Raw genomic sequence first — 17,622 nt, 5'->3', positions numbered from 1 at the left:
TCAGCTATTTGTATCTGTGAAGTTGCCTCTGACATTAAATGTGCTGTTAAAATAAACAATATCATTTTTTAAATTCCTGCCTTATATTGGAAGTGACAGCAGACCGAATCGATTTTCAGTTTAATTGCAATGACTATTAGCTGCTCATGCTACTTATTGTAATGAACATAATGCTTTGCATTAAAGGATATTCTCTTTCCAGTACAGAGGGATTTACATGTGTATGGAAACTTCCATAACAGTTAATATGCAATTGTAGAAATCCCTCTGCATAGGGATGAAACTGTACTCTGTGTTTTCACCATCTGTTCTGTCCTTTAACGAGGAATCCAACATCATAATATTCACAATCTACTTCCTTAAAAAGTGAGATATGAGGCATTTAAATGTGAATCTGCCATCCCTTTATTTTGTAGATAAACTTGTCTCTGCCTTGTTTATGGAGGGACAGATACCCTGAGCAACGTTGGGAGCTGTTATTCTTCCTTGGTACTCTGATCTCAGGAGACTCAAATTTCCAACTTTTAGCTTAGAGTCCCTCAAAAACAGAGTATGAGTAGTCACAGAGCTGTGTGTTTGAGACTGTTACAAGCAGGGCTTTGTTAATGATGTGTATTTTGTTCTGATCCTGTCAGCCTCATTTCCTCACGGAATTACAGGAGCTGCTCTGTTTGGTTGTGCTTCTGATGATAATATAAGTTTAATGGCCAATATGAAATGGGAAAAAAAGGAGATTTGTTCAGCTTCTGAAACCTTATAGCCTAATATTACAACCTGACACCAAGCAAAAAGCAAGGAACTCAGCAGCATCGTTAACGTGCCAGCAACTCTAACATATAGTGACAGAAATGCTTAAATATGTATGCACGCATCAGAAAGAACTCATTTAATTTTTCCTCTCACTCGGGTTTTCATCAAGGGTGGCAAAACTGTCATGAAGGAACAATAGTGAAAAATAGAGCTGAGGCAGGCACAGGTGTTTGTACAGCTCTCCCAGAGGTACAGCCTTCTCTGCTTCTCCATAGTGAGACAGCACCGCACTGCCATGTGACTGCTTGGAGACATAAGTATATTTTTAATGTGTTCATAGCTGTCTGCAGGCTGTTATCTGTCATGCTGACAGAGATGGAGTGAACTACCAAAGCTGCAGTGAGCACCTTTCGAAGCACATCAGTTCTGTCCTACATTGTAATGTGACGTTTGCATTAAGTGTAGTGCCGTTCCTCCCCCTCAGCACTGGGTTTAAGTAATCTGGAGGTGAGAAATGGAGAGAAAGCGGCTCTGAGTTGCTCCAAGCTTCCATTTGCTAGATATACCATGGGTTCCCACTGCCCCTTGCCAAAAATGAGTGCAGCACTGCAGGGGGTATTTCTGAAGCCCAATTTCAGACTGGAGCAGTGCTTATGGAATTTCTGTGGGGGTAGAAGAAGTAGATGGCATAATGCATCTTTCTTCTCAGTAAGAATTGTGAGGCGCTGACACAGGCTGCTCAGGAAGGTGATGGAGTCACTGTCCCTGGAGGTGTTCACAACCTTGGAGATGTGGCTCTGAGGGATGTGGGTAATGGGCACTGTGGGGGTGGCGTGGGGTTGGACTTTGTGATCTTAGAGGACTTTTCCAGCTTTAATGATTCTATGATCTTCAGAACCCAGAGGAAGGAACAGACATTGAGCCCCACCCTGAGTAGGGGCACAGTGTCTGTTCAAAGAACAAGGGAGAACAAGAGCAACATCACCTCAGTAAAGCTGCTCAGAGGTTGAAGAGCTCTGCACCCAGGTACATCCATTACTCCCCTTAATTTCTGCCCCATTCTCTGCTGGATGAGGAGAACACCTCACTGCTTGCCACACTTGGAAACAAAATACTAAAGCTAAGTTTTTTCTGAGAGTGCTAAGGGATTTAGATGCACCCTGTGCATTAATTTTAATGGATGATACATCGAAATTACCTGCTGTGCTTGGAAAAGTCTCAGCCTGAGGTTTTATTTATTATTTATTGAATATTTCCTGAGTAAACAGAACTTATTAGCACAAAGATGATCTGGCAGAACAGTCTTAAAAGGTGCCCTATTATTCTTGCAAATATACTGCATCACTTTTTTTTATTATTGTTTGTATTACTGTAGCACCTTGAGCCCCACAGTGGAGATGAAGATCTCTCCATTTCAGCTTCTGTTTGAGCACACTAGGAGCCAAAACCCATCCTAAGAGCTTCCAATTTAAATGGATAAAACAAAACAAACTCTAATAGAAGAAACAACGGTGGAGAGAAAAGTGTTTGCTCAAGGTCATGCAGCAGATTCTCAGGAGAAGCAGACCTAAAACCCCAGTATTCCTTGCTCAGTTGGACCCTATCACTCCCTTCTTCCTTAATTCCTTCTCTCTGATGCTTACTCAGTGGATTTCACTAGTTACAGTAAAATTATTCTCCTTTTTGAATCTTTAGCAGAGTTGTTTCCTACCTCTCAGTTTCATTTTGACAGGCCTACCATTACAGAGGAATGAAATATATGCATGTTCACAGCACAAAATACCCATTTTATTGGATTTCCTTAACTAGACCCAAGGAAACATGGTGCTGTCTGATGATTTTATAAATCAGAAAACTTTAGTAACCTAAAAACACACACACAAAGAAAAAAAACAAACAGGAAAAGAAAGCAAATCCACCAACAACAGTGAAAATAAAGAGTGAACCCCAAAATGCAGTATAGCAAATATAAAAATTATATACAATTTGGATTCAGTTAGTGATTCAGTTGCTTCACTGTCGCTTCTGATTTTGATGCTAGGAGACTGGGTGTCATCCTTTCCTTCCTCATGAAACAGTGGTCATCCTTACTGCGTCCCTTTACAAACAATATTGTCCTCAATCAGCACCAGAATTCTTGGGGGAAAAGCCATTAGCTGAGGCAGGAGGAATTGTTCCCTGTGTTCTCCTATGGGGCAGGCAGGAAAGAAAAATAATCATTCCTGAGGCTCTTGCCTCCTGTTTTCTATCAAGAGAGTCCTAACCTCTTTATGGCTATGTGGATATATGCTGTATGACAAGGTTTACTGCACCTCTGGTGCTCTGTGCAGAACATGTGCCCTGCCACGCTGTTGGCCTCTTTTTGCAAATGTAGCTCTGCTGGGATGGGAGCCTCCTCTCACCGTGTCTCACCCCCCTCAGACTGCTGGACACAGCCTTCATTTCCTTCCCATGTAGCTGAGCAACACAGCAATTCATCACGTCCCCCTGGCACAGAGCAGGTCAAAAGCCTGGCACATCTACAAGCATGACTTGGGTAAGGAGCAGAGCCAAAAAGTAGCATCTGTGCATCTAAGCATGCAGGAACTTATTTCTCATTTATTTACATTTATTTTTTCTTCTGCATTCAGCAGTGTGAATTTGTCTGAGTTAGCAGAGTGACCTGCTATGGTGGGATGGCTATTTAGCAACAATGTTGACTGCATGGAGTTACTATAGCGGTCAGGAGCATTAAGCATCTCTCATGTAAAGATATACAACACCCCTATGTAAATAGGAGTTGCACATGGGCAAGAGGTACGCTTTTGTCCAACTCTCTGAATAATGTACCCTAAGAATCAGGGATGGCCTAATCTCTCTCTCTCTAGTTTCTGGTGCAACAACAGTCTTCCCAAGGTCCTGAAGAGTCAACTTCCAGTGAGTTCTGTCCACGCCTTTTTCATGGCTGGATGTTGTGTGGAGGGACATGGTTTAGTGGGAGCTATTGGTAATAGGTGAACGGTTGGACTGGATGATCTTTTAGGTCTTTTCCAACCTTGGTGATTCTATGATTCTATGATTCTATGGCTGTAAATCTATAATTGGGATGAGCTTTGTATTACCTTCCAGGTCCAGCACAGTGAACTTTCATAGAATCATAGAATCATTTCAGTTGGAAGGGCCATAGAGTTAAAAGTCATCTGGTCTAACTGCCCTGCAGTGAACAGGGATATCTATAGTATATCAGGGTGCTCAGAACCCAGGCCAGCCTGACCTTGAATTTTTTTCCAAGATGGGGGCATTCGCCACGTCTCTGGGCAACTTCTAACCCATCCTTTCATTACAAGGTTGAATAGCATTTAAAAGGGACATGTTCAAAGCCTTCCTCCCATCAGCCAGCTTGAGGTAGGCAGTTTTCAGTGCCTTTTTCATGCCTTCTGATGTTATCCATTAGAAGTCACGAAGAATTGCTCATTGGATAGGACAGACATAATTCTTTTCACATGTAGAGAAAAATGCACATCAACACCTTCATTACTTGCATTGTCTTCCCCACAGGAGTGTAGGATGCTGCTCCTTTTCCAGAGGGCACTGGGAATTGTCAGTGCTGCACTGCAGAAACTTAATAATATATTTGCAACTATCAGTCTCTGAGATTTCATTATTGTCATTATTTCCAAGTCTCCGCCTCATTTTCTATCATATAGTTATTCCTTGAAACTGAACAACTAATAAGTAATGGTCAGATCTGTACTGATCTCATAATACTCTGTAAACTTTGAAAGACTGTTTCAACAAACCCATTTGGAAGAAGGCTTAGTCCTGCACAGGGACAGCCTCTTGGTTTGAGTGCAGTCCCATCAGCAGGCAAATAAATCAGGTCACCTACTGTGGGTAGGAAAAGGACAGGGCCTGATGCAGGTAATAGTGGATCAAACCAACTGAAGTCAATGTGGGCCCTTTCAGGATGGTTACTGGGTTAAATAGAGTCTGATACTGGGCTCTGTCCCTTACAGACCCTAGAAATTTGGCAGAGCTGTAAGTACTATTCTACCATGTCCTTATCCCAGCTGTCCAGATTTACATAGGAACGCATGTAAAAGAATTACTTGCTCAACTTTTCCTCTTCAAACAACACCTTGGGAACTACTGGCAAGAGGAATGGACAGTTCTTTCCCACTGTCAATTTCTTGGCTGTCCCCATGGGAAGCCCCCATGTTGCAGGGATAAATTCTCTCCTTTGGTAAGAAAATGTCATTTCTCTCATATGCCCTGCAGGAAACAAGAGCAGGATTTGACTCAGATAAAAGACTCAAATGACCCTTGTAAAAGCAGGAAGTCCTGCTAGGTTTCAAGAAACAGAAGGATGGGTAAAGTGCACATCAGTATGCCAGCTCCACGTATTTCTCTATTACTCTCTGACTCAGAAATCACTTTTCAGGTAGCCTCAGCACTATTGCATAGGGCAGAAATCACAGTGGGATCATATAAACCTCCAATTACAAAACCTGTCTGAACACCAGGAAGGAAAAAATCTCCTCTTTTTAAAATGCTCAGAGTGCCCTAGATGGGAGTCCCACTTCACTTCACTGCTCTGTGGTAGACAGGAAGCAAAATATTGCTAGTGTGAAATGTTTATTTTGGGGATTGTGAGTACAGAGTGATGACATTCTCAATGTATTGTTTTTGAAAATTAACCGTCCTGATGTCTGTGCATGTGTTTGCTGTTTCTGCCTTTTAAATGGAATTGAGAGGTGTCTGTGCTTAACCCAAATGTCACATCAAGCCTGACAGCAGGAGGCTCACTTCACTTGTGAAGGAGATGAAATAAATTAAGTTCTAGGGATTTGGGATGGGCTTGGGAAGAGGCTCACTGCTGGGACAACTGGTCCAAAGCATAAATAATGAAAGCAATGTCTTCTTCCAGCCTGTGCTAGGTCCTTCATCACAGCTATTGTGTCTGTTCTCTTTATATCTCGTCTTGCCCTATTTTATTATATTATTTTATTTTATTTTTAATAAATCCCTAGTTTAAAAAAAAACTAACTATATTTGTATATAAACAAGCCAGTTCCAGTCCAACCATGGTCTCTTAAAATAAAATGGAAAAAAATCCCTCCCTTCTGTCAGACAGAACAAACTGTTACTAACAGCAGACCAAGTCCATAAATCATCCCTAAATTGCCTATCAGGCCACAGTAGGGCTTTTATCTACAAAATAAACTAGTACAAATATATAAGGTCTATAAAGTTTAAGGACAGAGTATTTACCAGTGGTAATTAAAACCCAAGAGCTCTAGAACAGGCACACTGTTACAGAATGGGCTCCAGACTGATGTAAATGGGCACAGGTCCATTAGCCACAATGAGGCAATTCCCATTAACTTTAGCTGAAGATTTGTTCCTTACACATCTTATTTTGCTTCCAAAAGACCAGGTTGTTCTTTCCTTACTTGCATTACACAACCCCAAATTGATTTCAGTGGGACTATCTGAGCAGCAAGTAGCAGCACTACTCAGCTTGCACAGGGATGGTTGTACTTGGCCTTTGGTGTGCAATAGATATTTTTTGTAAGCTTGTAAAAGCAGACATTTTCTTTACATACATTTATCAAGAACTATAATATAAGTAGTTATAACTCTTCACGTCGTTTAACTTTCTCTTATTTTAATGGCAATAATTGTAACAGATGGAAATAATCCTAACTGTGGAATTATCTTCCTCAGGCACTTTTGCTAACTAAGGATCCCTGTCCCTTCCCAGGACACATAGCGTGCCACTGTCAGATTTCTGCAGTCACACTGCTCTGCCAGCTCTCTCCTGTCAGGCAGGTGGTGAGTGAAAAGTTATTCAAGGATGGTGTTATGTACCCTTCATGAATTATGCATCTTAAACAAACTTACATGATCTGAGGCACTCAAGTGGAAGCCTTTTAGCTAGAAGCAGGCCACTGGAGAGCTTAGCTACAGATCTCGGATGATGATTTAAAATAACTTGCTATACTACGCCTGCTCCTGCTCCCTTTTTGACTCAGTGGCCCATGCTTCACTTCATTTGCTTGCTGCTGCTGCAATGGAGCTGCTGAAATCCCCGTAGGAAAGGCCCATCTCAAAGCATCTTCAATGGTTAAAAGGGCTCTGCTTCTTTCTGCTGGGGGCTTTGACTTTGATGGACCTGGGGGAGGTGCTGCCTTGGTTTAGTTTTGTTTTGAAAGAGGGAGAAGGAGAAACAGAAATACTGCCAAGGTCACTGGATTTTCTCTGTCATGAAAAGATAATGAATGTTGTTTTAATATTTGCTTTCAGTGAAAGGGAATCTTGCTGCATCTTCATTGCAGCTGTGGGCTCTTTGAGGAAATGCATTAGTCACGTGTCATCTAATCAACTCTGACAATATTACCTGGCAATAATTAATTGTTTCCTATCCAGAGGACACTACTTGGGTGCAGGACATGGCATTTCTTTTCTGATCCTCTGGTGATGTTAATCTGGTGGGATGATGGCTGCTCTGCCTACTTTCACATCACAAACCATATTTTTTCAGCACCTGCAGTTCCTCCAGTGGGGAGAATAATTACCTTGGGATGTAATTTTCTTGCTCCGGTCAGTCCTGCTGGAAGAAGGCTGCTTTCTCTGGATGGTGTGTTATGGTTTCTTTATGGATATACTACCAAACTTAAAGAGGGTAGGGCTTTATTCCACTAAAAGATGGATGACATAAGACATTTCACAAAGAGCAGAAACATACAAAGGATAATATAGTACCATTACAAACTGATTACAAGAGCAGTGGGTCACTTAAGATTCAGGCTTTTTCGGCATATGCTGTGGTTTAACCCAGCAGGCTCAGCAGCACACAGTTGTTTGAGCTGTTGGCTCACTCCTTCCCCCCTCACCCCCCCTTCCCACTGGGATGGGAGAGAAAAATCAGAAAGAAAAAAAAGTAGAACTTGTGGGTTGAGATATAACTATTTACTAAGATAGACAAAAGGATAAAGATAATAGTTATGCCTATATGGATATGTATGAATGTAAGTAACACGTGCACAATTGCTCACTTCTACCAAGCAGCAGAAGAAAGACAGATGAATTCCCACCACGTTCAAAACTCCTTCCACATGATGTCATATGGTGTGGAATATCCCTTTGGGCAGTTTAAGTCTGCTGTCCTACTTCTGTTCCCTCCTAACTCCTTGAGCCCTTCTCTGAGAATGGCCTTGGCTCTGTACGAAACTGCTTAGCAGCAATTATAAACATTGGTGTGATATCAACATTGCTTTTATCCTACAACCAAATCATAGCATCACGCCTGACACTGCAAAGAAAACAACTCCATCCCAGCTGAACTAAGACAGCACAATACTATAGTTGGCTTCTCTTTTGGTTCTTCTGTATTTCCTTGTTCATCTGCTCAATCATCTGCAATACCTACAAACTAAGGACTCTCTACCCAACTTTACTGTGATCCTGTGCAGCCACAGAAATGGGAACTTCTGCTTTCTTTGAGCTACAGGCAGGCTCATACCCTTCAAACCCAAAGCAGTAACGTTACAGCTGCTGCCTCCAGAAGGAGCCTGAGGCGAGCTCTCAGCTGTGCATCATCCCCACAGGTGATGGATGGTGATCTGGAGAACCAAGTGTCACCTGGCCAATCCCATGTAGCCAGCTCACCCTGCTCCTGGCCAGTCAGTGTCTGGCCACCCTTTGCTATTTGAGGGTGTAAAGGAGGGTAGCTACCTATTCTCAGCTGTGAAGTGGTGCTCTCATCCTAAAGGAGGTACCCAACCCACTTCTTCATGTGTGGGAGGAGCAAGGCACGTGCTTGGAAGATACAAGTTCTAACGTAAGTGGTCAATTTCAATTTGCTTTAATGCTGATGTGATTCTAGTTGCTTGGTCTCCCTATGGTTTACAGTTGTAGGTAATCTGTAACAGTGCAGATGATTTACTTGTGGGAGCAACCTTGTGGGGGTGATAAGTGAGTAAATGCTACAGGCTGGCAACATGAGGATTCATGAAAATAGCATTGCATGTGTATGGCACATCTTTCAGAGTAATTCTGCGCTTGCACCAATGCATTTGGGGATCTGATATTAGTAGGTCAAACTGTGTTGCAGACTTCTGAAGCAGCATCACTTTCATCTTGTCAAATGTTTTATGAACAAAATCTTTATGGCGTATTTTGAAACTAACGTAGCTTAAATTCTCTTTCCAAATAGTCTAATTCTATGTATATATTTGTGTGTCCTTGGAAAAAAGAAAAAAAATGATTAAAATTTTGCAAAACCTGCATCTTGCTAAAATTTAGCAATATTCCAGATTTTATTTATCTACTTACGTAGATAAATAAAATAGTAAAGCTTGTTAATTCCTTTAGGGATAGCCCACATCTGGAAGAAGTGGGAATGGATTGCCCTCACCACATCTTTGACTGTGTTATGGACTGCTGCCTTTTTGGTACAATTTGCTTTCTTTAGAATTGCCCTTTGGACTGAAGGGCATAGTGAACTTCTGGAAACATTGATAATGGATGTGCTGAGTAACTAAGGAAATGCATTTTTTCACCAGCTTAACTCTGTATGTAGCCCTTTTGCAAGTTCATTTCTTAAAATATAGCTCCATACAAGTCTTTGCTGTTCTGCCCAGAAATGAGTGTCATGCAGAGAATTCAGGTTACCAGAGTCTAGATGCACCACTTTCTTCCATATTCTTAAAACAGAGTGAGACAGCCCAGCTAGCCAAGCAAGCACTTAATTACCGTTGTGCCTTCAAGAGTAGAGCTAGCTTTATTGAGTGCAAATGTATTAGAAAAAAGTCAGAAGAACAAAGGAGCTCAGTTTGACCCTGTGAAATCTGCCTTTAATCATAGCTTTGATCAGCCTTTTCCCCGTGGGACTCCCTTCAGCACTGGAAAACATCCTCCCTGGCACGCAAGCGGGCTCCCTGTGGGTGGGAGCACAGCATCTGCCAGACACCCAGCACAGCCCCGTGCTCCAGCTCTGCCCTTTGCTCATCCCTGCTGCCACTTCTGGATTTTCTCATCCTCAGACAAGGGCACTAAATCTACAACATTCTATTTAAACCAAAACTCTTGGGTTAATGTGCCTTTAATTAAACTCCAGAGGCTTTCTAGAAATGGGTTTCTAACATCTGATTTTTCTTATCTGCAGGTGCAGTAAAAATAGACATTAAGAATTTGGAAAGCGATGACTGTTGTTTTTTAAGTATGACAGTAAACTGGCACGATATTACGTTCTTTGAGGCCAATCTGCTAGCCACATTAATCTATAGCAAGCTTACTTAGGGAAGGGAGAGAGGAAAAAATGGCAATATTGGTCTCTCAGAGTGTAAATTGGCCACTGTTTATAGCTATTCTATGACATTTTGCCTTGGAATTTGTTTGTATCTGCTTAGCACTGAATGTCTTTTAAAAGGCTAAAGTAATTTCTACAGCTCTACTTTGACCAAATTCTTCTTGGGGACTCAATGAACCAGAGTATGTTCAAGGTCTTTGGTGGGAAGTTTGCACCCAAGGGGGAACTGCCAAAGCCATTGTCTTTGAGACCAGAATTTGACCTTTTAGCTGAGCACGTTGCATTCATTCTTACTTCATCCTGCTCTTTTTCCAGTCAGTTAGGGAGACATTAAAGGCCAACCTACAGCTAACTCATCACTGTAAATAAAAGGAAACTTTAATTACATAATGAAATTAAGTCCCAGTCCCTGGTTGCCTGGCTAATCTCATGGAATAGAGTGGGTCTGTTCCTCCCATCTCCCTTGGACAATACTGAGAGTAAGCCTGCAGTGTTCTTCCAAGTGTTTAATTGGGGATTTTCTTTTAGATAAGCTTTTCCAATTTTGTACAGGAAGGTTAAGGAGGGGAGTATTTTTATAAGACTAAAAAAAAATGATTAATTGTCACAGAAGTGTTTAAGAAACTTTTGCAGTATATGCAATGTCCCTGATCCAACTTAGAGGTGCTCAGTCCAAAATGTCTTTTATAACCAACTTGCTGAACTGCCTTAAATCCCTCAAAAGGCAATCTTGCAGAGAATTAGGATGGATTTAATTGGGCTTAACTTAGTTCACTTTGGAAACAAAAACCAAATTATTCCTTTTTTATTCATGAACAAGCATGCCTAAAAGAATCTGTATCTGAACAAGTTCATTTTATACCAGTGCCTACTTTTAATTTGGATATATTGCTCTCATTTGCTGGATAGACATTTTCCACCAGAGTAAAATTGGCATAAATCAAATGTTTTTCCAAGATTTCAAGATTCAGTAAGACAAAGCCCAACTAACTTAACCAAGTGTTGGCTCCTGCGTGGAGTAGGAGGTTACTCTGTAGATGACTTCTGAGAATCCTTCCCTATCAACACTTTTGCTGTACATCCATGTAACTGAGAACACTGTGCTAGTTCACCTAACTAGACAGCTTATTTATTAACCGAGGCTCTTAAATACTTAAACAGAATTACTACTATGTTTTTCAAGAGTCTTGATAATTTTGTAAAAATATTGATATGGAAAACAGATCCTTATTTGGGCAAAGTGATGTTCTATCATACAGCGATAACATCTCAGCTAGGTTTATAAAGCTCGGAGCTTTGTTTTAAATTGAAGCCACCTTAAACTGTCAGAACAAATCTACTTTTTTTTGTGCGTGGGGATAATAATAAGGTCTTTGCTTTGTTCAGCATATACAAACAAAACTAGGAAATATATTGATATGAAGTTTAAAATGCTCTAAGGATGATCCGGAGTCCATTTAAATCAATAGGAATAACTCAAAAAATCTGTTTTCATATAGATTTTGGATTTACAAGTGTCCCTGGGGAAGAATTTTCACTTGTGTTGCTGAATTACATGGACAGTTCATAAATCTCACCCTTTATCTCCAGTAAAGCTCATGATTCCAGTCTGCTGGGCTTGATTTACACAGACTGATGGGGTTTTACACTGCTTTTTCAGACAGGCATTTCCCAGAAAAGGGGCTGAGCCTTCCCAGGTTTCCAAGGGTCTCCTGAAAGATGATGACTTCTGGTCACTGCTCAGCCAGACTGCCTTCATCTCTGTTCCATCTCAGACTCCTGGTTCTTCAGGCTAAAATCTGCTTATATTTTTCTGTCACTAAGATGATTCCATTTTAGTTCCTATTCATGTGACCATGATGCCCTTTGGTGGCAGCCCAGTCCAACTGTCCTTTGTGCAGAGACCCAACAGTGCCCTTTATATTTCCTATCAAACTCACCAGTGCCACAGGAATTGCTAGTTAAACATGGCCATAAATCTGAACAAAGTCATCAGTCTTTCACTGGAACATTTCATCTGATCTTGAGGAAAATAACTAAATGATTTTTAGGTCTTTAATCCTGCCTGTAAAATGCTTTGATACCTAATGTCAGATATTGGTTGGAATCAAAAAGAATAGCGAGATGTTTCATATTAAAATGATATAGTCTTATTTATCTTTTTGCTCCTGTGCCTTCATAGCTGGTTCCAGTAACCTGGTTGGGACCACATAAATGTTTGCTGGAGTGCCTGGCACCACTACCAACCTTCTATTGCTCCATCCTGTAACCAGGGTGCTCTCTACTTAGTGACCTTTGAGAAATGAATCATCTAAATAGTACACATAATAGCTAACCAAGAAACTAAAGGGTCCATCTTAGTTTAAAAACAAGTACATTCCTTCAGGCCATGGAAAATTACTCATGTGTGCACCCTCAGAGGATCCAGCTTGTTTGGAAACTTGTCTTTCCTGATCTTCCCCAGTGACACCATTAAATGCTGCCTGACCCAAATGCAACAGGACTCCTGAGTTTTACCAGCTGAGACTATGTGGCTTTTAGGATGAGAAGAAATCTGTCCTTTTAATAGTCTTCCCAAAAGACTTCATTTATTCTTGTCAGGGCATGCAGCACCCATTTTTAGATGCATTGAGTCGATTGTCTCTTTTTAATTGCATCAGTAATATTTTATGTGTGCTGAAGTGGTATTAAAATTTAAATTATTTCAGCAACCTAATAATTTATTTTCTACCTGGCAGACAGACAGTCTCCCATGCATAAGACTAGACCAAGAGAAGTGAGAAATTGAGTATTGGATGTACTTTAAGACTCAAGCACCTTCTGCAGTCCTGGAGGGTGCAGAACAGACACTTCTGACACAGTTGTTGTGGTTTATTGATCCTATTAACATTATTTTGTGGTAAATCAATGCTGGAGTTTCAGTCTTGCAGGAGACATGTAAATGAGAAGATGAAAAAACATGCCAAGACAAATGGTTTCCTGATCGAAAGAGAGATGAGCAGAAGGGAACAAGGCATGGATAGAGCAGTGACAGTGCATAAAGGAGGAGCACAGGACTTTACTAGAAGTCATCCTCAGTTTTTGATGCAGAATGTGGTTCCCTGAAAGTCCTTTCAGTAGCTGGGACAGAGCCTTGAGAGGCACTGAATTCTTGCAGCTCCTGTCACTTGGGCAAACTCTGGGCCTGCAAAGATGGGTTTCTCAATTTTGGTTCCTCTATGCACTGAACCTAGGGAATCAGAGCATCCTGGCACCTGTGGCCCTGCATGTAGGGTGGTCTTTGCTTGGATTTGATAGTAGGAGGAAGAAGGGGGACTGCACAACCTACTATCTTGGGTTGGATGGATGCCGTGCAGCCAAAATGTGCTGCTCACCTCCCTGTCCTGTGTCTTTGGTGAATGCTGCAGCCACACAGCATCAGGAAAACCCAAAGGTGTTAAAGAGGAAAGGCAGGAAAGGAAAATCTTACAAAAATGTTACACTGCTTCTGAAGTGTTTTAAGGGGCTTTAGAATCAGATTTTCAAGTAACTGAAACCAGCTGTAAGGCACTCACTCTTGTCACAGCATTAGTCCGGAATTAAGTTGCACTATTCTCTATTGCAGTTACTGAATCTTCTTTTTCTGTAATCTGATCGACTCTTTGAAATGAGCATGAATTTGCACAGTCATTTGTCTGAAGTAGGCTGTGTTTTTTCAAATGGAACTGTAGAAGTTGTGCCAGAGAAGCGAAATCCAGCTCAGTGCAGGAGTTCCCCTGATGCTGCAATCTGCAGGTTGCTCTGCTTCTGTCTGTACCCTTGTGCATTGCTGCAGGAGGGAAGCATCACTCACAGATAACAGGGAAGGTCCAGATCTGCAGGCAGTGAGGCCACAATCCATATTACAGAATGACAGATTAGAAGTTTCTTGTGAGATCACTTCCCCATTTGTACATTACAACTACTGTGGCTTCATTTGCTAGGCAGCTTGATCAGAGGAGCTATCTGTGCATGAATGAATGTAGATACATTGTTGTTTTCAAAGTTAATTGATTCAGATTTTACAGATCAAACCTTGTTCCCTGCTCATTCATCTGGGTTCTTAATGACAGGTAAAATAAATTTTTGGTGGATATTTTAGTGATGGTGTGTAAGTTGTACACTAAGTCCTGATGTCCATCAAAAGTCTTGTCATTATTTAAATTCTGGGGTTATGTCTGACCTTCCTGGTACGCTGCAGCCCTTGGTGTACTGGATTTAACACTAACTATGAGCTTGCTGTATAACTTACCTGATTCAGAACCAAAAAAGATTGTAGTCCTTGCATTTATGATATCTTTTCACTGCAACAGCATTTCTCCAGAACATGTTTTCTTTGGTCCATTTCTTACTTGCTCCCCAGTGCTTCGGTTGGGTTCTTCAGAGCTCCCAATTCTTTGCCAATCAGGGAATCTTGTTCAGCCTCAGTTCTCCATTCATTGTAGAGCTGCAGAGCCTGAGCTGCAGACCTGGAGCTGTAACCAGCAGAATAAGGCATCAGGTCTCAACCTTTCCAAAATCCCCATCAGGGATCATGAGTCCATAGATGCATCCGTACGTTACAGCATCCTTCCAGTAATGATAAATGTAGTTCCAAAATATCCACGATGACTAAACAAATAGATCGGGGCTCATTAATAACTGCAGACTCCATTGCCAGTTTAACACAAGAAGCAATTTAATTGGGACCTAGACTGCTTTGTGTTGCTTCGTTAATGTAATTGAGTAATGCATATTGATTTTTCATGGGGCTCAAATCCTTTTTCTTCATCTCGTATAAGAAAGCCTGTTAAGAAATTATTAATCACACTATAATTGCTTTAAGATCTATGCTCTAATTAAAACCATAAATTCTTTATTACATCTTTATTTTAATTAGACATCCAGAAAGACAATAATTTTTACAAGAAAACTCATACAATAAAATTACCTCACTTAGCAATGCTACAAGGAGCCTGTGCTTAGGACACAGACTTCAATAGAGCTTCCTAAATTAAGACATGCGTGATGCTAGTCATAATCAAAATTAAAGATGCCCTCTGAATGTAATTAAATAACTTTACAGTAAAAAGATTTTTTTTCTGTGCAACAAAACTATGCTCATCCACTGGAGTAAGACTTTACTTTCTGCTTTTCTTTTGTCTTTTGAAAAATCTGGGATTGGAGAAGCATGTTCTGAAATTTTAAGAGTCTAATCAAAGGTTTAAAGCATAATCCTTCTGTAATGAAAATAAGCTTATTATCATAACCACCTTCTGGTATTTTCTTCTGGGTGTCTTTGTTCGTGCTGTGATAGGTACTTTCCACCTGCCAGGAGGAATTAGAAATAAGCATATTTGTTCATCTGTGTCAAAGGGCTTGGTATTTCTCTCATTTAACCTACTGGGAAATTACTCCCAGGGAACAGAGTTGAGCCTATAGTTTGTGTGGGTTGTTTTTGTTTTTGTAAACTGTGGGAGAACCTCATGGTTCTCTGTTACTGGAATACAGCTGAAGAAGCTTATTGTGTACTTTTAAACCATTGTTTCTTTCTCTAATGTGAAATGGCTTTGTGGTTTGAAATGTAAGCCAACCCAAGGCTTGCTTGTTTATAATCTAAAACTTTGTCAAATAAGGTCAATGTTTCAGCTGACTCAGAGTAAAAACTTTCATAGTATGAAAGCGTAACTGAGAGTTCATCTTATCCCATTTCAGGATAAAATTGCTTTGATTGCTGAAGTGTTCATGGAGGAAGCCTGATAGGTTCCCTACTGAGGTTGCCATGTGTTAGAAGTGCTTGTCATGGTTCCACGGTCTGCTCTTGCCATGGTTTATGGTGTCAGCTCATTGCAGCCAGGAGAGGACCCCAGACTTAACCAGATATGATTGTACCTGTATTTAATTTCTGGAACAAGTGTGCTACCTCATTTCTATTTGCAAAACAAATCTTGAATTGTGTCTGTGTGCAAAGCACCAGATGTGCTGCAGTGGCGTGTTGGTAACAGAAACGAATTCCCATATGCAATTTTCCTCAAAGAACCTGCCATGTATCTCCTTTCAAATCCCAGGACATCATTTCAGAGTGATAATTTACAATTTGGGCTGATTGAAAAGTCAACTCAGTGCATAAATGACACGAAGAGGGGTCTATTTGCTACTACCTACCTCACTCATCACTGAAGGAAGCCAGCACACAGCCAGCACATTTGTAAGGTGGTGTCCTGACAGTCACTTGATGTTCATTCAGAACAGGTGAAATAGTTTTGCTGGAGGGTTCATAATAATGGCAATTAGATTTGCATCCCTGGCTCAGCTGCAGCCCTGACCTGTGCTCAGCAGACACTGCTTATCTCAGTGGTGCCACACAAGTATTCAGGCTGCACGTTTAGTGTTCAGGTTCACCAGACTCAAACCATTGCCTCCACCTGGGACCTGAAGCCAATGTCACCTCTCTGGTCCAAATCGTGGGGAGACTTTCCATTGATTTCAGTGGGAATTAAATCATGAGGTGGTGGAGGAAAGGAAAAATTAGTTAAATGTGAATGGAAATGTTGGAGGAATGTGGACATGTTTCCCAGAACAGGCTGCCTTGGCAAAGCATAGCAGTCGGTTAGGCAGATGAGAGCATCAGCTTTCACCCAAGGAGTAATGATGTTATGGGGTGGAAAGGTGCTGGAAAACCAGTGCTTGAGATGCAGAGGGCTGTCTGCCACAGATGGAATAGCAAGTAGATCAAACAGCATTGCCAGCCATGTGCTCCTTTGCCTCAAACATTTCACTTATTCGGCAGTCTTTGTGAAGTTTGCAAGATGTATCTGCCCTGGCTCCCACTTTAGAGAGTGGGAACAAGATGGTTTTTTTCAGTCTTCAGTTCTGAGGCTTTGCTTTCCTGATCTGTCTTTGCTTAGCCTGAAAACAACTCAGCAGGTCTTCTGTGGGAATTAAGCAAACAGACTACGAGGCTGGGAGCATGTTTTGGAGATGTGAGCTGAGCAGCTGAAGTAGGGAGTGAAGGGATGTGCTTCAGCAAAGCACTGTTTGAGCTCTCTGTCCTGTGAGGGTGGGTAATCTGAATTGCTGGGATTGTTGTTGCTGCAGAGGTGAGATGAAGTAGAGCAGATTACAGCATTGCTTCGAGTGTCTGGTCCCCTCAGGTGTGATCTCACCTCAGTGATACTGATGGACCACTGCAGCTTGTGCACCTGGGTTTACTAGGATTATTTTTTCCCCAAAAAATGGACCAAGAAGGCTGGGATTTACCTTGGAGGTAGTTAACAATTTTCTTACTTAGGCAGCTATGTTATTTAGTCTGTCAATATATTTTGCCAATAAATCAAAAGGGATTTTTGACATCTCTGGCTTTTGAGCTCCTCTCAAGACATACTATTCATTTCATAGGAATCCTTGTGTGTATACCATACACAAAGATTCAGTATTTCTTTAAGAATCAAACAATGTGCAGTAAGCAATTATTTAGTCAGATAATTTGTATCTATTTTGTATCCCTAAGTCACTGATATTATTATTAAATTGAGATAGAATCTATTTTTCCCATCTGAAAAGTAAATAATAATTTATTTTCT

The sequence above is a fragment of the Meleagris gallopavo genome, chromosome 14 (assembly GCF_000146605.3).
Source record: "Meleagris gallopavo isolate NT-WF06-2002-E0010 breed Aviagen turkey brand Nicholas breeding stock chromosome 14, Turkey_5.1, whole genome shotgun sequence".
Classification (NCBI taxonomy): Eukaryota; Metazoa; Chordata; class Aves; order Galliformes; family Phasianidae; genus Meleagris; species Meleagris gallopavo.
The sequence above is the reverse complement of the archived record's forward strand: the minus strand, read 5'-3'. Positions refer to the sequence as shown.